This window comes from Pseudophryne corroboree, chromosome 10 (assembly GCF_028390025.1).
Source record: "Pseudophryne corroboree isolate aPseCor3 chromosome 10, aPseCor3.hap2, whole genome shotgun sequence".
Lineage (NCBI taxonomy): Eukaryota > Metazoa > Chordata > Amphibia > Anura > Myobatrachidae > Pseudophryne > Pseudophryne corroboree.
In genome coordinates, this window is record NC_086453.1 from 34,663,638 (window position 1) to 34,685,519 (window position 21,882).

The 21,882-nt window shown below is 44.9% G+C and overlaps 1 long non-coding RNA gene across 1 annotated transcript in view; it reads right to left on the minus strand.

Moving 5' to 3' along the window:
• Positions 1–611: 611 nt before the first annotated feature.
• LOC134966953 (uncharacterized) overlaps positions 612–21,882 on the minus strand; it is a 79,114-nt gene continuing 57,843 nt past the window's right edge. The window contains exon 2 of the long non-coding RNA XR_010188746.1: positions 612–973. This is a non-coding gene — a long non-coding RNA (uncharacterized LOC134966953). The remainder of the gene's footprint in view (positions 974–21,882) is intronic.

The following is a 21,882-nucleotide window of genomic DNA, read 5'->3' on the forward strand; positions in this document are numbered from 1 at the left end:
TCCCACTCCAAATAGCATATCCTTCTTTATATCTGTCTCCTCTTATTTTAAAGTAAATCCTATACTTATGTCAGATTCCAGATGGATACTCATGGGCCTGATTTCAAGTCAAACTAAAGTACAAAAGTGACATATCAGGCTGATAATTGCCGGCTGCCCATGCTGTGCCATACATAGTGCGTGGTCAGATCTCTCCTTCTGTAAAGAGGGGATTAATGGACAGCAAATGGGCACTCGTAGCAGATCCATCTCATGGTGTTAGTGCCTATTATTTTGAGCAATGCGGGTGAAGACGAGACGTCTGATACAGATGGATCTTTTGCACCCAGAATGGGCTGGATATAAGGCTGGATACTAATAATAATGGCAGACTGAGAAACAGTGGACAGCGTGCAATAAGGACTTCCAGTACAGACTCCCGCATTATCATAAGATTATTAATCTGGCTGCCACAGACGTCCATACCTGTGGTTGCTTCCATCATCAGGCCCCACATCCAGATAATTAGACTATACGGTAACTCTAATTAAATAATTTTTTATTCTGATGCATTCATATAATTTCACTGTAATTATCAGTCCCAGAAACGTTAACAAATACAACAGACAAAATATTTTGAAACTTTTTAATTTTAAAAGATTATCGCCTGGTGACGTTTTATAGACAGAACATGGAGACTGATGTCATGTGACTTTTCAAAAATACACAATTTTACACAATTTTAGCTACTGAAGTAGCAAGAAAGAAGGAGACAAATGTACTGGCACGCAGACTTCCGCTAGCATGTGTAGTTGTCATTGTCACATTCTGGTAATTTATAGTCGACACATTCGGCTTACTTGTAGTCGGCAGAATCTGGGTACATATAACTGACACTGTTGTTAGCTGGGCACCATTTGACACAGAACTGTTGCCAGAGTTGCAGCAACGTTTGGTACCACAACCCGAATAGCTGAAGATGAATTTGCAGAACCTGAGAAGAACAAACAACATAAATATCAGTGAAAAAATAGCGTAATTTATTCACAGCAGTTTCAAAGTATGGAAAGAGTAAGGCTGAGTACACACTTGCCGATACACATAAGATGTGACATCCACCGGAGAAGACGATATAACGGGTGCACATTGCCAAGTGTGCACCCTGCCTTAGAGCTTATAGATTCTCTAAGACAGGCATGTCCAAACTGCGGCCCTCCGGCTGTTGAGAAACTACACATCCCAGCATGCCCTGACACAGCTTTAGCATTCTCTGACAGCAAAATTGTGTCAGGGCATGCTGGGATATGTAGTTTCACAACAGCTGGAGGACCGCAGTTTGGACATGCCTGCTCTAAGTGGTAAACTTTGTGTTTCAGGTGAGTGTGGTAACATTTCCAGTTAGTCTGAATCGGGGGCGGATTGGGGTGGAAAACCAGCCTGGGAAGTTTCTGGAAGCAGCCCGTATGTCTACGGCAACAAATGCTGCCATTCTGCAACCACCACTCATTAACTGGACTAACCAGTGATGGACCATGACACAGATAAAGTAGCCTATGATGGCAAAATTACTGTTTCTGGACAAAAATTTTTTTTTTATGTAATTACAAAAAGTTGAACCAATAAAAATATCTACATTCCCCTCCCCAAACCGTCTGCATTGGATGAAGTCTCTGGAGTCATTTACAAAACAGAAAAATTTAACAACGCCTCTGCATATAAGGAGCACGCTCGCACACTTTGTTTGCGTATATCTTGTGTCACGATCCGGGTACTGAGACATCGGTTTCTACCTGTCAGATGCCTCCTGAGGTTGGCTCAGCGAGCCAGGGCCGGGCCTTAATTACGGGCATGGTTACTGCCTGCAGCGCTGGTATCAGCGGCCTCCTCAGTAAATGTACTCACGGTGGTGTGGCGCTCTCAGCCCCGTCGCGGCCGCCATTGTTGTTTGCACACATGCTTCACAGTATTTAGTTCCCCTTCTGTTATTGTCAATGGGCGCAGCCACCTTGGACTTTGACACATGATACCCATTCACCTATCCCCAGTGCTGCTGGAGCCATGTCATAATTGCCAGACCAATCCCTGCTATGCAGCAGGTATAAATATCCTGTCCCAGCTCCCAGAAGATTGTCAGTGCTTCAATTGTCTTCAGTGATTCCAGCCTGCAAGCTTCTCTACAGACTCTCTCCTGTGATTCCATTCTGCAGTTCAGCCTGACTTCCCTGGTGATTACACTCTGCAGTGTAACCCGACTCTCCAGTGATACTAGGCCCGTACACACTGGTCGATGTATCGGCCGTTCTCTTGAACGGCCGATACATCGCGGGACCGTCGGCCAGTGTGTACGGGCGATACGTCTGTGAACTCCGTCGTTCACAGACGTATCGCGTCGGCCGCGCAGCACAGCCGACAGCCAATATATCTAACGATATATTGGCCCGTCGCTGTGTGTGTACGGGGCGGTCGTCCGACCGCCCGTACACATGCTGCGGCGGCCGGCGGTGATTGACAGTTGAACTGGGCGGGCGTGTGTACACGCCCGCCCAGTTCATGATGTCAGTCCCCGACGGATCGGGCTGTGTGTATGCACAGCACACTGCCCGATCCGTACATAGATATATCTGCAGATCAATTGATCTGCAGATATATCTAATAGTGTGTACCCACCTTAACCTTCTACAGTCTACCCTGATTCACCTGTGTCTGAACTCTGGCTTTCCAGCAGCCATCCTCCAATTACTATTTGGGATAAATGAGAGCGCAAATGCAATTAATAAAATTGTATATACTTTAATAAATTCACATAATTTATAAAACAAAATATAGAATACAAATTTATCTGGAAAGTGATAGTGCTTGACACAACCCCAGAGGATTCCATAAGATGTAAATGATCCGGTAATTGCCTGTAAATCAATTGCTGTCTCATAAATTGATAGTTTTTTCCACTGTATTTGGATAAAGTTCCACAGAATAGTATACGGTGTTTTAAAGATAGTGTCTAATGCTCACCGCTGCTGGAGTTCAATAGCAATAAACTTCCCAATGTCTGGTGCAGCGGGGGGAGGAAGAGCATACACCTCTCTGGATCCAAATGCCGTGTGAAGAGAGGGAGAGCGGCTGTCAGCAGCACCGCTCGCAGTGTCCCTGTCAGCCCGTGCTCCGGGCTCCACAACGGAGGCGGGCTGGTGAGATGTTTCCTAGGACACACGCAAGAAGGAGCGCGGCTGCGGACTAGCAGTGGAACAATGGAGACAGAGACCGGAACAGTGATTTGGACCTCACAGGGGTAGGCTTTACGCGTTTCTCCGCTGTCACAATGTAGCGGTTTCCTCAGAAGGCATAATTAGGTGTCAAGCTGGTCAGATATTTAAATGTGCAATTGGCCAATCCGCTGAGACCATTTAGCAGCAACAGGTGTAAAAGGTAATCTAAAACAAGTGTTCAGTATAATGAGGTTTATCTTTATCTACATTTCTTTAAAAAACATCACTATGAAGCATCAACAATATTTATTTATACAAACTATCAGTTCTTTAAGGTTTGTTTACAAAAAATTGATGTTTTATTTGATATAAGAAGGCATCACCGCAATTCATGTTTATAATAGTATACTTCAACTAATAGAAAAAAATCTAATACAAATACTAAGGGATCAGTGGCGCAACAGGCTAATGTTACATGTGTAACATAGTTTAAAGCTCCCTTACATGTTTAGAAGTTTCAATACAGCTGAATAAAGTGAATTGTGGTCTGCAGTGTGAGCGGCTTCAGCTGGGGTTAATGAAGCAATGATTGCAGTATACATCTAACATTCTACAACTTAGGTCAGCTTGTGCAGATTTTAAGGTAGACCTGTAGTCACTCAGAAAGTGCACACCATAAATGTGCGTTCAGTTGGAAAAATTGCTTATGCACCGCTTACCGATCATCAGCATATGCCCACAACACGCCCAACAACACGCCCCTGCTCATAGTTTTTGCAAGACCAGCCCTTTAGTACGCCCCTTACACGCCTAGTTTTTGTAGTGTACACGCAGTTTTTGCTACGTCTGAGGAGTTTCATTTTTCAACGTAGTTTTTAATCCGTGCATGACCATTGCATTCCATTCGTAGTAAGCGGATTTTCGCTTTTTTACGATTTTGCAGTTTTGCGTTCCTTGTTGAATTAGCCCCTTAAGCTGTTGCATACTTGCCTACCTGACCCTCTCCATGAGGGAGAAAATGCTCTGTTCCTGGACTTTCCTGGTAATGTAGGATTGCCATCACCTGTGGTGAGTTAGTTAATTGATAAGAAAGGTGTTTCACCACAGGTGATGGCAATCATACATTACCAGGAAAGTCCAGGAACAGAGCATTTTCTCCCTCATGGAGAGGGGCAGGTAGGCAAGTATGAGCTGTTGTAAGGTGCGTGGTAGTGATATCACTAAAATCAACTTCCCCTTCTCTACTGTTATGTGCCTAGTATCAGCAGCGATGCAATGTCAATGTATGTTCACTTAACATCTTTCATAGGTATTGTAGATTCATTTATGTACTGTTAATTCTACAGTTACAAGTTTGATTTTATACCATGTAAATGTAATTGTATCATGAGAGCAGACTGCTATCTTAGGGGTATGGACCATGACTACAGTTCTGCCCCCGTCCCATATTTAGTTTACCTCATCTCTTGGCCCCACCCCTTGTAATGGCCTCCCAAACACTTCCTGATTCTCTGACATTTCATTACACACTGTAACTGGAACAGTAACTAGCTGTACATAAAAGAAAATATTTTTTGTTACATCTGTAGCATTTTCCTAATTATCTACTTATGAACTGTTACACTCTCAGACACACATAGGGCGGGATGTACTAATGTACATCGCCGCCCTGCGCCACGATGCTGATCGCATATGTACTAACATATGCGATCAGCATTGCGGAGGACAGCTCTTCCGATAAGAGCTGTCCTCCGCGATACACAGCGGCAGCCTGACTTCCGGGATTCGGCCCCAGGAGTCAGTCTGCGCATGCGCGGGGTGACGGGGGCGGCCGCAGGGCATGCTGGGAGGGATCCGATCGGATCCCTCACACAGCGCCGCGGAGAGAAGCCCATAGGCTTCTATGGACTATCGCCAGCTAAAGCTGGCGAACCCCGCCACGGCGCTGACCTGCCGGACGGGGCTTAGTACATCAGTAAAATGCGGTAAACAGGGGGTTTACCGCATTTTCCGCTTAGTACATCCCGCCCATAGTAACATACATAGTAACATAGTAACATAGTATTTGAGGTTGAATAGAGGCAAATTGCCCATCGTGTTCAACCTGTTTTAAGTTGTGATTAATCTACATACCCGCTGAATAATGTTTTATGACTAGTTAGCTACTATAACTCATGTTACCCCCGGATTAACCACATTGATATTTTAAGTATTATAACCTTGGATAGCTTTTTCATTTAGAAATGTATCCATTCCTTTTTTAAATCCAATTACAGAGTCCGCCATTACCACCTTCCCTGGCAGGGAATTCCACATCCTGATTGCCCTAACAGTGAAGAACCCTTTCCTACGTTGTGTTCGGAACTTTCTCTCCTCCAGTCGCAGTGAGTGCCCACGTGTCCTAAACTGTGTTCTTTTTGCAAGGGGAAGGGGTACAGAAAGAAAGAAGGAAAAGGCGGGGAGGGGGGGTACAAAGAACCAAAGGAACGAGATGTAAACATGCAAATATCAAAATTGTCAGAAGTTAAATATAACAATCCAATATAGATACCATAGGAAAAATACAAAGTAATCTTGGAAAAAGATACAAATAAAGATAAACACCGGTCAAACATGAAAGCATATCAATAAACAGATAATCAATAATAGACACAGGGCTAGTAAGGCACAGCCGGTGCACAGAGCGGAAGTATAAGCCGAGTAAGTTAGGGGGAAGGCGAAACACCCCCTCCAGCAGTGACATAGTCATGCCATGCTCTCCATTTCACCATTGGGGAGGAGGCCGCAGAAGAATAAGGCATGAACTCAGTTTCCATAGTAAAATGGAATTGAATTTTGTTGGTGACTAGTGATAGAGGAGGGGGAGAAGCTTGTTTCCAACTTTGGGCCAATGCAGCCCTGGCAGCTATACAAATATGCCCCACCAGATATCTCTGATGAGGTGGTATCTCAGCAGGAAAAATGTGGAGCAGGGCCATGGCCGGAGAGGGGGTGAGGGACAGGTGTAAGACCGAATTAATCAAAGCAAATATCTCGCTCCAGAAATGTCGAAGGGAAGGACAGGACCAGAAAATATGGAAAATATGGCCTATTTCCCCACAGTTACGCCAGCAATATTTGGAACAAGACTGCCAGAATGAGTGTAGCCTATCCGGTGTTAAATATAGTCTATTAAGGAGTTTGATATGCATCTCCGTGTGATTCAAGCACTTGGACATTCGGTAAGAAGAAATAAAAATTTGTTCCCATTGGGCTTCAGATAGGGGAAGATCCAAGTCTTGTTCCCATTTCAGCTGCGCGTTAGACTTAGTAGTAGTAAGCAAGCTGATAAGCGTCCTGTACCAAAACGAGATGTCCCCTCTAGAGTCACACAGAGATACACGTGTTAAGACAACCTGGGATAACGGGTTCGGGGGAGTCACCTGTCTAGGCAAACCTTTGTACCAGTGGTGAATTTGGAAATAATGCAATAATTCTCCACTGGGGAGATTATATCGAGACTGGAGTTGAGAAAACGATAGCATAACATTACCATCCATAAGGTCCCCCAAGACAGTCAAACCACAAACAAACCAGGTAGACAGATTTAAATTAGGGATTAATTTAGCTATGGCTCGTAGTGAGATAGTAGAATATGGAAATTGATGTCCAGGCAGGCGAGTCACCAATTTATCCCAGATTTGTAAGGATGTTCTAGTGGCGGGTAGGAGGGACAATAAGCGGGGTCTAGAGTTTGGGTGTATCTTAAAAAGGTCTTCTAAGGGAAGGTCCAAACTCCCAGTATGTTCAAGAGATACCCATCCCACTACAGGCGCCCCACTCAACCAGTATTTAAACTGGGCCAGCACACATGCCTCCTGGTAAAGGACCAGGTCGGGCATATCTAGCCCTCCCTTTCTACGAGGGAGAATCATTTTGGACTGAGCCAATCGGGGTGGCCGTGCCTTCCAGACATAGCGTAGCATTATAGCACGACATCTATCAAGGTACGTTTTAGGGAAAAGAAAAGGTATGGTTCGGTATAAGTACATGAGTTTAGGTAAGAGAGTAATTTTGAAGGCTGCTAGGCGGCCAATCCACGAAATATCATAAGATAGCCAGGACTTAGTCAGGTCTAAAAAACTATTAATGAGTGGAGGTAAGTTAACATCAAAAACAGAGGCAGTAGAAGGTGGAATTTGGATCCCCAAATACTGAATTGAAGCCGAACGCCAGTTATATGGATAGTGTGATTGAAGGGTGGACACTATGGGAGCTGGGATATTAATGGGGAGAGCATCTGTCTTTGTTGTATTAATTTTATAAAAGGAAGCTTCACTATACTGTCCCAAGATAGCATGCAAACAAGGAAGGGAGTATAGCGGGTCCGTGACAAACAGAAGGACGTCGTCCGCAAAGAGGCACAACTTGTGAGTAGTAGTGCCAATAGTCACCCCCGGGAAGCCCCCAGACATCCTAATCTTCTCAGCAAGGGGTTCTATGCCCAACATAAATATTAAGGGTGATAGAGGGCAACCCTGTCGGGTTCCATTCGTAATAGGAAATGTATCGGAGAGGAAACCGTTACTAAATACCCGTGCAGAGGGGGAGCTATGTAAAGATAAAACCGAAGAAAGAATATGGCCACTAAAACCAAACTTGTCTAGAACCGAGGACATATATTGCCAGTTCAGTCTATCAAACGCCTTCCCTGCATCTAAAGAGAGCAGGAGAAGGCCAGTGTTAGAGGGAACGATATCAATCAAGTCAAAAACCCTACGGGTATTGTCAGATGCCTGTCTACCAGGCACAAACCCAACTTGGTCGTAGGCAATGAGAAATAGCAGAAAGGCATTTAAACGGAAAGCGACAAGTTTGGCAAAAATTTTAATATCGCCGTTCAATAGTGCAATGGGCCTATAATTTTGACAATGCGCTGGGTTTTTACCTGGCTAGGGTATAGTGATAATTTGAGCTTCCAGCATTTCTGTAGGGAAAGCACCAAGAGAGGAGATTTAATTTTACAAGGAGGTCAGGGTGGGCGATAGTTGATCACAGAGAGAAACATAAAATTCATCTATGAAGCCATCTGGACCGGGGGCTTTATTATGCGGGAGTGATTTCATTACTTGAATTACCTCGGAGGTGGTCCATGGGGCATTTAGTGTCTCGAGCTGTTCCGCAGAAAGGGAGGGGAGTTTGACGTCGGCTAGGAAGGATTGTATAGAATCAGGAGTGGGTTGAAAAGTAAGGGGATCAGAAGAAAGGTTGTACAGCTTGGTATAATATCTAGCGAATTGATTCGCTATGTCATATGGATTGGACACTTTACCACCCTGAGGAGAAATCAGATGTCTAATCCTATTACGAGCCTGGAGAGCACGGAGCTTGCGAGCTAGCATTTTCCCCGGTCTATTACCAGTCAGGTAAAATTTCTGTCTCAACCTGTTTAAAGCAAACTGGGTCCGTCTCATAAGGAGTTTCTGAAGTTGGCCTCGGATATCCTTTAATTCCCTACATAGCGCCCTAGAGGGGTGGAGCTTATTCCTATCTTCAACCTCCTTAAGTTTAGATTCCAAGTCTTGTTGTTGTTGGATAGCTTGTCGTTTGAGTCTAGCACCGGCTTGGATCGCAGTGCCTCGCACAACTGCCTTAAGGGCATACCAGAAAGTCGTGACAGAAGTATCTGAGGGGGAATTAGTTTCCATATAGAGGGAGATGCCGTCATCAATCGCTTTTTTAGATATAGGGTCCGACAGCAGGTTATTTCAAGACCATAGGAGAGGAGCATGATCGGACCAGGAAATAGGCAGAACATCCACCTGTGCTGAGTGCTGCAAAGTCAACTTATCGCAAAGAATAAGATCTATGTAGGAGTAGGAATTGTGCACTGGAGAGAAATACGTATAATCTCTCGAAGTTGGGTTCTGAACTCTCCACAAGTCATACAGGTCATATTCTGCCAGCAAATTACGGAAGGCTAGTGACGGGCCAGCCGGAGCCGCAGACATCTGGGAAGAAGACCGAGGAGATCTATCTAATTTAGGATCAAGCACTAAATTATAGTCGCCCAACATAAGCAGGGCACCCTGACGAACCGTCGCAATAGTCGAGCAAACTTTTCTAAGCAAGGGGACTTGGTTAGAATTGAGAGCGTAGAGAGATACAATCGTAACCATCTTATCCTCCAATTTTCCAACTAGAATGAGGAAACGTCCATTCTTGTCAGCTATCTGGGACAGCAGTTCAAACGAAACAGAGCTCCGAAAAAGAACAGCCACTCCATTGCGCTTGAAGGGGCCATTTGCAAAAAAGCCAACTGGGTATCTCCGGTCTCTCAGAGCCGGGGGACCTGCTGACGAAAAATGTGTTTCCTGCAAGGCAACTATGTCAGCTCTGTGTTTATGAAAAGTGGTCAAGGCTAGCCTGCGTTTATTGGGGGAGTTCAACCCTTTAACATTCAATGAATATATTTGTACCATTTAAAATATAGAAAAAGCATGAATAGATGACATCCCAAATTGGGGGGGGGGGGGGGAATGACAAACTAGGGAAAAAAGAGGAAAGGACAGGCAGGAAAAACCAAAAGGGCCCATTATATCAGGACCGCATTGGTACAGCAGGGGAAAGGTATGCTGTAGAAAAAGTATGGGGAGGTGGCGGTAGTATCACCACCCGGGGTACAAAAGGCACATGTATACCTGGAGCAATAACGTATAGCCAAACTACAAGTACCAATAAGGGTACCAACAAGCACATCAACAAATAATGTAAGTGACTAGTGAGATACCCTAATGTGTACAGTAAGAAGAAAAAGAAAGATAAAAGAGATAGAATAAGAGGAAAATGCAGGTACACATAGTAATATAAACAGCAAGTGAAGGAACCAAAAGCATACACATATATAACATATAAACTCACGTATCCGGTATGCATTATAAGGGGGACGGAGTCCCCAACCAAACATGAAGATCAACCAGGAACTACATTAATTGGAACATTGAATGCTCAGTCAGGTCGCAGACCACTCACGGGTAAGTGGCAGGCGAGGTTTTAATGTAGAGGGCACTTTGACCGAAACATCCCAGTTATTAAGCAGCTTAACCCCAGCATCCAGAGTGGCAACTACGTAGGAGTAATTCTCATGGGAAATCACCAATTTCACTGGGAAGCCCCATCTGTATCTAATGTCATTAGAACGTAGTGCCTCCGTGATAGGAGCCAGAGCTCTACGTTTAGAGATGGTCAGTGCCGAGAAGTCAGGAAATATTTGTATGCCTTCAAGCGTATCCGAATCAGACGCAGATCTGGCAGCTTGCATTATCCGATCCTTGGTCGTGAAGTAGTGAACACGGAGGAGGGTATCTCGAGTGTAGGAGGCGGAAACCGACCGTGGTTTCGGAAGCCGTTGAATGCGATCGATGAGAAGGTCTCTGTCGTCCGCCCCAGGTAGCAGTTTGCGGAAGAGGGACATAGCATAGTCCAGAAGTTCCGAATTGGCCACAGAGTCTGCGATACCTCGGATTTTAATATTATTTCTCCGCGACCTGTCCTCTATATCCGCCAGTTTGTCTTTATAAATCTCCATCTCAGCTTGTTGTCGGTCATGGGCCGAAATAAGGTCATTATGAGAGGACACCAGTTCCTCCATTTTACGTTCAAGGTGGTCTGTGCGATCACCTAAAGCAGTTAGCTCCACTTTAACTTCACGGATAGCCAGAGAGAGGTCTTGAGTGAGCTCAGATTTAAAAGCCGCAAGGACTTGACACAGAGTCTTGACAGTGAGAGGATCCGTAGAATTAGAGTCCACCCCAGGGACCGATAAGGAATGGCCAGAACTCTCCTTAGGACGGTCAGGTTGGCTCGATTGGATGGAGCTCCCGGTAGGAGACGAGGATATACGAACCCCTTTTTGATTAGAGAAAGCCACCAGGGGCGGGAGTGCGTCCTTAATTTTTTTAGGGGGCATCGTTAGAGGGCTGCAGTAGAAGGAGTAGACAAGTGAAACTGGAAGGCCAATGCGTCAAAGGCCCTGGAGGCAGAGTAGTATGCTGGTTCCAAACAGAAGCTACTATGTATGCATTAGAACCCCAGGTGGAGGCGTAGAGAGGACAGAGCACATCACATCCCTATTCAAACATTATTACATGCAGAGAGATCTTTGCGGGGTCGGGGAGAAATGACAAACAAATCCCAGCAAGGGGGTACTCACAGATCCAGTACAGGGGTTTCCAGTAGGAATCGGCAGCACTACCACATAATGGAATATACACCCCAAGGGAGATGTAGTAGAAAAAGCTGATATCACTGGTCCTGGTTTAACTCAGGATTCAGTTTCAGCCTCAGAAGGAGACAGAGATGCAGAGATGCACAGACTGAAGAATCCAAAATGGGCGCTGGCTGTGAATGTTTCCTTCCCAGCTGGAGATAGAGGTGGATCCCAGGCACACAGGAGTAAAAGCACAAGGGCCCATGGGTCCTCGGCCTCTGGGAGCCCCCAGAGACTCCCCAGGAGCCTGCAGGGAGAGGTAGGAGCCGTCCGGCGGAGCCACGTCCCGTTTTCCCGGGTCCCGGAAGTCCGGCCCGGGAAGGCTTGAAAATTTAGTCCCCGGCTTCAGCGCAGAAGGTAGGCCGCAATCTGCAGGAACCTCCAGGAGTGCTCCCCAATTCCGCGGACCTCATCAACCGGCCAGCGCACAGCAGCAGGAGTGGGGGAGAGGGCACCAGGCTGAAAGGAGCAGAGATGGATGTGCAGGAAGGGAGAGAAGTGCAAGAAATCCTGGAGCTCTGCTGAGACACTACCACTCACAGCAGCAGCTAGGCCACGCCCCCAAACTGTGTTCTTTTAATAAATAATTCCTCTGATAACTCTTTGTGATGTCCCTCTACATATTTGAATATATTAATAATATCTCCTCTTAGGCGCCTCTTTTCTAGTGTATACATATTCACACAGTTATTCATTTTACTGTGGAGATCTTTTTAATGCAAATACATGCCATATTTTTAGTTTTATAACAGCCCTTAGCTGTTGGCTGGAACAATATTTATTTGACCACAAAACATTTCATTAAACTATTCAAAACTTTTTATTTTGTCTATTTTTCTTATTATACCAATTTTATTTACATTAAGAGAATATTGTGCTAGACACACACACAAATAAAACACTGAGTGTAAGCCAGCACTCTCCCAACTTGGATCAGAGGTTGGCTGGATTCTGATGGTAAACCATCAGAACTAGCATAATAGATTATATTACACACTTCCATTGAAGTCCACAAGTCATTTTGAGCAACTGACTCAATACGTTATTTTCCTATTTAGTGGCACAAAATGACAGCAAAGTGCAAACACACTCATGAAGTCATCTTTTTACACAGTCTGAGTGTGCAGATCCAGGGAAAAAAACAGCCTGAATCTGAGACTTTCGGACCACGAATAATGGGCCCTACACACTGGCTGATCCGCCGCCGAGCTGCCCGACGGCGGATACGGCCGACGAGCGACCCGGCGGTGGGGGGGGGGGGGGCAGTGACGGGGAGAGTGAAGTTTCTTCACTCCCCCCGTCACGCGGCTCCATTGAAGTGCAGGCAAATATGGACGAGATCGTCCATATTGGCCTGCATGCACAGCCGACGGGGGACCAGCGATGAACGAGCGCGGGGCCGCGCATCGTTCATCGCTGGAGCCTCCACACTGAAAGATATGAACAAGTTCTCATTCATTTATGAACGAGATCGTTCATATCTTTCAAACAAATCGGCCAGTGTGTAGGGCCTTTAAGTCTTACCTAATGACGGACCAGACCGGCTCACATGGGAAGGCAAAGTGGAGTAAATAATAGATTACTCACCAGCTGGATTTATGTTTGCATTTCCATGCTGCCTGAGTCCAATTGTTCATCACTAAGCGGGATCCAGAAAGCTCATAACCCTTTATGGAGTCTACAGTATTTCCAGGTTTAGATTGTTCTTAATCTCCTTTCATGTCTAAAGAACCCCATAAATTGTTATTTAACATCAGGGAGTTCTGTAACTATTGTTAACAGTTCTGAATTTGCCCATGTTTTATACCATGTAGTGCAGGCATTCCCAACCACGGTCCTCAAGGCACACCAACAGTGCAGGTTTTAGTGATATCCAGGCTGCAGCACAGATGGTTAAGTCAAAATAACTGAGCTACTAATTAAATCGCCTGTGCTGATGCCTGGATATCACTAAAACCAGGACTTGTTGGTGTGCCTTGAGGACCGTGGTTGGGAATGCCTGATGTAGTGGTTCGGCGCTGCTCTGGGCACACTGGATTAGGTCCAGCAGCAGCTACACCAGGTGTGACAGTATCTTATGTGCACACCGGATATAGCCCACTGGGAACCAAATCCTCAGGTAAATTATATGCTGGAGGTGCAGATACCAGACTTGATATCATACCTACATTTTTTCTTAGGAGACCCTCCTGGTCTCTTAACATTGCATGCTGTACAGATTTTAGTCTGCCAATGTATTAGTCTAGGGCATGCACATCTCCAGGTATATTTAGTAGGTCTTTTATTCTTCAACATTGGCAACCATTCACTGATTGACTTTCTAGATCTAACTGATCTCCTAACATTTGGTCCTTCACAAGGCTTACATTTATAGGACCAAGGTGCCTGACAAATTGGACATATTGTATCATCCGGTGGGTTGCAATGTCCACAATTTGGACATGCCCAGTAAGATTACCCTTTGGTTTTCTTGGGACCTCTACGTCTAATTGCTCCCTGAATTGATGTGTCTGCATCTTCAAAATCATCCATATTTATTAAGGCCATTTGTTCTTGAATTTGTTCTAACTCTTTCTCATACTGAAGTAATTCACCTGTCTCAATCCATAAATCAAGGCTCTGTTCCAGATTATTATCCATCACATATCTCCCATACTTTATCCTGATTTGTTTCAACTTATCCGGGTCCAGAGTGCCATCAATGGACAACCCTGCCCATTAAAACAAACTTTTCATACCCTTCAAGCATTGCTCTCACGAACATCCCTGATGGTGTCCATAGCTATCCGAGGTGCTACATCCGAAGGGTAACTATGTGTATTTCCTTACATATTGGCCTATAAGTATTCAAAATCAGGGAAATATTCAGTGGTCTGGATCCAGAACATTTTCCAATGGAAGACTATGAGGAATGTCACCCAGAACAGGGGTGATCTGCAACCAATCTTTGCCTATGTCACTATCCTTTGGTATGAAATGACATCCCATCAATATGAGCACATCATATGAGTTTTCTCTAGTTTCCCAAACACCCCTCTTTGCGGTGTAAAATAAGGCCTTTAAAATGAATTGATAACGTTCTCCTAAATAATCGCAATACAGACACAATCCTGACCAAAATAATGAGACAGTGAGATTTTTAAATGACTTCATTTGACTTTTTTTTTCTTTCTCTCCTAAATATGTACGCTGCGGTTTCAAAATGACAGGAAGTATTTTACAATAGTTACAAGCAGTACATAAAAGACTAGATAATGATGTTCACTAACAATTGCAAAAGTTACTTATTTTTGCCTATAGGATCTATTCTCCTATTTTGTGGGTTTTCTAACTCAGACAACCTACAGGTAAAAAAAAAAAAATGGCCCAAACTTTTTCCCATGATCCAGAGAACAAAAGTGATTCTCCTGAATTACAAATATAGTTTAAATAATATTTTTGATTGTGGTGTGCTTTTACTAAAATTATTGCACACTGACAAATGAGACATGTATCTTTCATATCTCATAGCTATTTCTAAAGGGATGCTAAAAATATCCTACACATATAGACTGCAGTATCACAAACTTAACTTACTTTTTAGTTTTCAATACATGACAATACAAGACCATGGTCCAGACCCCGAATGCCACCTGGGTCACTTAAGTAAGCATACAGGATTGCTGCTGCACGGTACTACCTGACTAGACTCACTGGACACTTTTACCATGCCACTTGATTCACCTGGTATTTAAGGTCCACACACCAAGTTCACGGGTCCCAGGAGCCAATACTGCCAGTGAAGGCAGCTGCAGCAACATCCAGTTTAACAACCCGGTCATTTGATATGTGGACACACTCTAAATACTCGGAACACATTCACTCCCACATTCATTGATTCATATGCCTTTGTGACATATATAAGCACATATAAGCAGAAAAATAGAAAGGAAAAAAAAAAGAATTAACCTGAATACTGAGTGACCGATATGCACAGTCCCCGATCCCTGTCTGGCAACAGAACAGATGGACAGTCAAATGAGTGAGAATCTAGAGAGAAATATCTCTACTCACCATGCATGGATTTATATAAGAGTCTCAAACCAAGAACAGTCCACCCAACTGTCCGTTGTTCAACAGGTGATGGAGATGTCGGTGGAACCTCCAGATTGATAAAGGTAACCCTTGGAAAGGGAAACCTTTCCTGATCCCAGCTCAGATACACACTTAATCGGTCAGCATCAGGTTCATTCATGGCTGCAGCCAGTGACCAAAAAACAAAAACAAATTTGTAATGACTAGCCACGTGCGAAGTAGGAAAAAGCAGAAGCAGAAGCATTTAATTTGAAAAAACAGTACAATATAAAGACGATCACTTCTGCATACAATTATGTAGTTTCCTGACACGAAGCTCTATCTTATTGGCTAACAAAACCTTATCTTATACATCATATAGCTAGTAACTTCTATAATTAACATATGAACTTATTGGGTTAACTATGGGCAATTTTATTAAAAACAAGAGATACATTTCTCTCATATTGTTTCAAACCTGCCTTACCACAAATGGGACAGATACCTTTTTGAAGCCTACATGTCTAGCTGCTGACAGTTTCATTTCAAGCAAGAAAGTACCAAAAAATAGAACTTTGTTTTTCACTTAAAAGGTCATACAAAGTACAAAACCTGTTCAAAGATCAGCTCTGAAGCAAGGCCGGTTCTAGCCCTTGTGGCGCCCTGGGTGAAAATAGGGGCGTGGCTTCATACAGGGGCATGGTCAGTTATGCCCTCTGTAGAGTTGTGCCCCCATTTGTGCCCCCTGTAGAGTTTTGCCCCCATTTGTGCCCCCTGTAGAGTTGTGCCCCCATTTGTGCCCCCTGTAGAGTAGCGCCGCTTACAAAAAATAATAATAATACTTACTATGCCCGCTCCTGATTCCCGACTGCTGCTGACCTCCACTGCTGAACTCCGCCGGCACCGCTCCTCGGATCTATGGGAGAGACGTCATGACGTCTCTTCTATAGCACAGCATAAACACTAGAGGTCAATTATGACCCCTAGAGTCTATGTGCCAGTCCCACAATGCTGTGCGGTGCGCGATGACATCATCACGCACCGCATAGCAAAGGTCCTCTCCACAAAGGGAAACTAGACGGGTAGCATCTAGTTTCCTTCACAGTGCCGCACAGCACCGGGGGGCACTGACAAACAGTAGTGTATCTTGCCATGTTGTGGTGCCCTCCGGATGGCACCAGCGCACTCCGGAAGTTGGTGGCCCAGGCAAAAATCCTGTGTGCCTGTAGCAAGATCCGCTACTGCTCTGAACTGAAAAACATATTAAACAGATTATCAAATGTTAATGAGACATAGTAAAACATGGCGTCTATGAACAAAGATGGCTTCCATCTTTATCACCAGCGTGTTGCTTGTGGATATCTGTATTGACTACCACCTACATATTTAAAGGACTGGTTGTGGAGGGCACCTGGTGCAGTAAGTACCCGGTGAGTGCAGGATCGTGGATTTGTGTGTGTATATATATGTATATGTCACAATCTGGCACTCACTCAATATAACAGTATCTACCAGCATGCACCTGCTGTTTGATATAAAGTCCGTATGCTGCACAACACAGCAATGACGCATCGCATTGCAGGATTTCAGTACATGAAATGGTCTATTATGAAACAAGCATCACATAGTTATTCACATAATATGGCATAAATGTTACAATTGTTTTAATTATAAAGACTAACAAATGATTGAAAAATAATTCATTTAAATGTATTTTATTTTATTTTGCATGTTTGTAACTTTTATTGGAACAAGACTTAAATATCATTGGAAGACAACTTAATAAAATAATTTTAATTCATATATGACCCATTTTAAAAAGTACTGGACTAAATTTCCTGATAGCCAACAAGGACTAATTAGTAATGGCCCTAAGGGTATAATTAGGGTAATTAGAATGAAAAGGCTTCCTTCAAAAAGTCATTATTGATGATTAATCTCATTGGTGACTTTGATTGCTTGACCGCAGGGTTGCACTGATGACCACACCCACTTTGTGATGTCACATTGCCAGTTCGCCAGTTCCCTGCTCCCTGTCTCACCACTGAAGCTGGAAAGCAGTCTTCTAGGACTCCAGAACAATGGCTGCCTGTGGCCTACTGATAATAGCTTATTCCAGTGTAGGGACAGAAGTGCCGAAAGATCTAGCTGACTACATCAGAGAACCATGGTTGCATTGTAGAACCTGTTAAAGTAAGCTAGGGACAGCATCTGTTCTTATATCCATGCACAGGAGAAAGGTCATTTACATATTCACCAAAAAGAACTACAGTATTAACATTTCCATGTCTTGAAAAGCCACTGTATTCATATTGTATTGACGTTCTTGTTATCAACACATGATAGTGCTTTCATATTTTACCATTTCTATCACAGTTCTCCCGACTTGCGGGATGCCGGCCAAACTCAGACATTTTTTTAAACCGGCAATCACTTCCAAGACATAATTTTGCCTTGTAAGTGATTTCCCCTTTTTAAAAAAGTCAGGGTTCGGCCGGAATCCTGCACATCAGGCGAACTTGCATGGCATTACAAAATGTGATTTTGCTGTGGTTCTATACCTAACCCTAATGGTAACCTTAATGGTACCCCCAAACTCTAGTCCTAATGCAGAGGCGTCACTTACCATGGTGACAACCGGTGCATGGCCTTGTGGAAGGGGGTGTGGCTTTGCATACCAGACCCCATTGTCATCACTATGGGGGTCCAGGAGATGCGGATTGCCACCAGAGACTGCTGTGGTTGCAGTTCCGCCTTCTGCATCTGCACTATGGCAAGAGCTGAGTGCTGCATGCATTTTTATAGTGCAGCCAGGGCCGGTTCATGCCCTTGTGGCACCCCGGGCAAAAATATAGGGGCGTGGCTTCATATGGGGTGTGGTCAGTTACGCCCCCATTTTCCCCCCTTGAAGCGCCGCTGAAAGAAAAAAAAAAGAAAAAAATAGGATTTTAATACCCACTGGTAGATTCTTTTCTCTTAGTCCATAGAGGATGCTGGGGTTACCAAAAGAACCATGGGGTATAAAACATGAACAAAAAATTCAGCAACATGCTGAACAGAACGAAACACAACCAGTGTGTAACCACAACAAATACTGCAGATACAGTACGCACCGGGACGGGCGCCCAGCATCCTCTACGGACTAAGAGAAAAGGATTTACCGGTAGCTATTAAAATCCTATTTTCTCATACGTTCTAGAGCAGGCTTTCCCAACCACGGTCCTCAAGGCACACTAACAGTGCATGTTTTAGTGATATCCAGGCTTCAGCACAGGTGACTTAATTAGTAGCTCAGTTATTTTGAGTTAACCATCTGTGCTGCAGCCTGGATATCACTAAAACCTGCACTGTTGGTGTGCCTTGAGGACCGTGGTTGGGAAAGCCTGTTCTAGAGGATGCTGGGGTCACCAAAAGAACCATGGGGATATACCAAAGCTTTAAAACCGGGCGGGAGAGTTCGGACGACTCTGCAGCACCGATTGACCAAATTTGAGATCATCATCGGCCAAGGTATCAAACTTGTAAAACTTAGCAAACGTGTTTGACCCCGACCAACTAGCGGCTCGTAAAGTTGTAATGCCGAGACACCCCGGGCAGCCGCCCAGGACGAACCCACCTTCCTAGTAGAATGGGCCTTCACCGATTTCAGTAACGGCAATCCTGCCGTGTGATGAGCCAGCTGAATCGTATGACAGATCCAGCGTGCAATGGTCTGCTTGGAAGCAGGACACCCAATCTTGTTGGGAGCATACAGGACAAACAGAGCCTCTGTTTTCCTAACCGGAACCGTTCTGGCTACATAAATTTTTAAAGCTCTGACCACATCCAGAGACTTTGATTCAACCAACGCGTCAGTAGCCACTGGTACCACAATCGGTTGGTTCATGTGGAAAGATGAAACCACTTTTGGCAGAAAATGTTGATGAGTCCTCAACTCTGCTCGGTCTTCATGGAAGATCAAATAAGGGCTCTTGTGTGACAAGGCCGCTAACTCAGACACCCGCCTCGCGGATGCCAAGGCCAACAGGATGACCACTTTCCAAATGAGGAACTTTAAGTCCACCTTTCGTAAAGGTTCAAACCAATGTGACTGAAGGAACTGCAACACCACATTAAGATCCCATGGTGCCACTGGGGGCACAAATGGAGGTTGGATGTGCACCACACCCTTCACGAAAGTCTGAACTTCTGGAAGGGAGGCAAATAGTTTTTGAAAGAAAACCGATAAGGCAGAAATCTGTATCTTAATGGAGCCCAATTTTAGGCCCGCCTCCACACCTGTTTGTAGAAAATGGAGAAAACGTCCTAGCTGAAATTCCTCCGTAGGAGCCTTCATGGATTCACACCAAGAAACATATTTTCTCCAAATACGGTGGTAATGTTACGACGTAACCCCTTTTCTGGCCTGAATAAGTGTGGGAATGACCTCGCCGGGAATACCCTTGCGAGCTAGGATCATGCGTTCAACCGCTATGCCGTCAAACGAAGCCGCTGTAAGTCGTGATACATGCACGGCCCTTGCTGCCGCAGGTCCTCGCGGAGAGGAAGAGGCCAGGGATCTTCTACAAGATGCCCGAAGATCCGGATACCAAAACCTCCTTGGCCAGTCTGGGACCACTAGGATTGCTCGAACCTTTGTTCTTCTCAAGATCTTTAGAACTTTTGGTATGAAAGGAAGTGGAGGGAATACATACACCGACCGAAACACCCACGGTGTCACCAGTGCATCCACTGCCGTTGCTTGAGGGTCCCTGGACCTGGAACAATACCTCTGAAGCTTCTTGTTGAGGCGAGACCCCATTATGTCTATATGGGGAACCCCCCAAAGACTTGTCACTTGTGTGAAGACCTCGTGATGGAGGCCCCACTTTCCTGGATGGATATCGCACCTGCTGAGGAAGTCTGCTTCCCAGTTGTCCACCCCCGGAAGGAATATAGCTGACAGCGCTTGTGTGTTTTTCCGCCCAGCAGAGAATCTTTGTGGCTTCTGCGATCGCCGCTCTGCTTTTTGTACCGCCCTGGTGGTTTATATACGCCACTGCTGTGACATTGTCCGATTGGATCAGTACGGGCAGATTCCGAAGAAGATGTTCCGCTTGTAGAAGGCCGTTGTAAATGGCTCTTAACTCCAGAACGTTGATGTGGAGACAAGTTTCTTGACTTGCCAATTTTCCTTTGAAGTTTACTCCTGGTATGACTGCCCCCCAACCTTGGAGACTTGCATCCGTGGTCACCAGGATCCAATCCTGGATCCCGCATCTGCGACCCTCTAGGAGGTGAGAGCTTTGCAGCCACCACAGGAGTGAGATTCTGGTCTTGGAAGACAGGATTATCCTCCGGTGCATGAGTAGATGGGATCCGGACCACTTGTCGAACAGGTCCCACTGAAACACTCTTGCATGGAACCTGCCAAATGGAATGGCCTCGTAGGCCGCAACCATCTTCCCCACCAACCGAATGCATTGATGTATGGAGACTGTCGCTGGCTTTAGTAGGAGTTTTACCAGACCCTGAATCTCCAGAGCCTTTTCCACTGGAAGAAAAACTCTCTGCAGGTCTGTGTCCAGTATCATTCCCAAAAACGCCAAACCGCGTCGTTGGAATTGACTGTGATTTTGGCACGTTCACGAGCCAACCATGTTGTTGAGAACTGTCAGGGATAGTGTAATGCAGGGGTGGCCAACAAGTCAGAAACAAAGAGCCAAAAATTTTGTCAGGCACGTCAAAGAGCCGACATTGAGCCGCAGGCGCACATGCAAAAATGGGGTGTGGCCTTGTGCCTGCTAGGCCACGCCTCTGGTATAAAATACATTTTAAAAACATCCATATAAAATACAATTTTAAAGCCAGATCCAACATAAAATACATTTTAAAAGCCACTTCCACATAAAATAATTGAGAAAGAAAGAGCCACATAAAATATATTGAAAAATCCAGAATCACATAATACTGTGTGTGCAACCTGCTGTGTCACTTCAGCCAGCTACCTCATGTGTCACTCCTGCTAGCACACTCATACAGTATGTCACTCATGACAGCACTCTCCTGTGTCACTCTTGCCAGGACCCTCATGTGTCACTACAGTCCCCCCCCCCCCCTCTAAAACACACCTTGTGCCATTGCAGCAGCCCCTTAGGTGTCCTCTGTTTGCCAGTGGGTGTCTCACCTCTAGTATCTGGCTCTCTCAGTTCTCAGTCCTCGTAGTGCTGCTAACTGTCTGGCTGGAGTGCAGCAGTTTCCGGATCTGTTATGGTCACGTGACTTCGAGTGTCGGGAGTCACATTTGAATAAAGAAAGAGCCGCATGAGGCTCAAGAGCCACAGGTTGGCCACCGCTGGTGTAATGTGTTGTACCAATTGATCCCTGGACCTCGCTTTTATCAGGAGATCGTCCAAG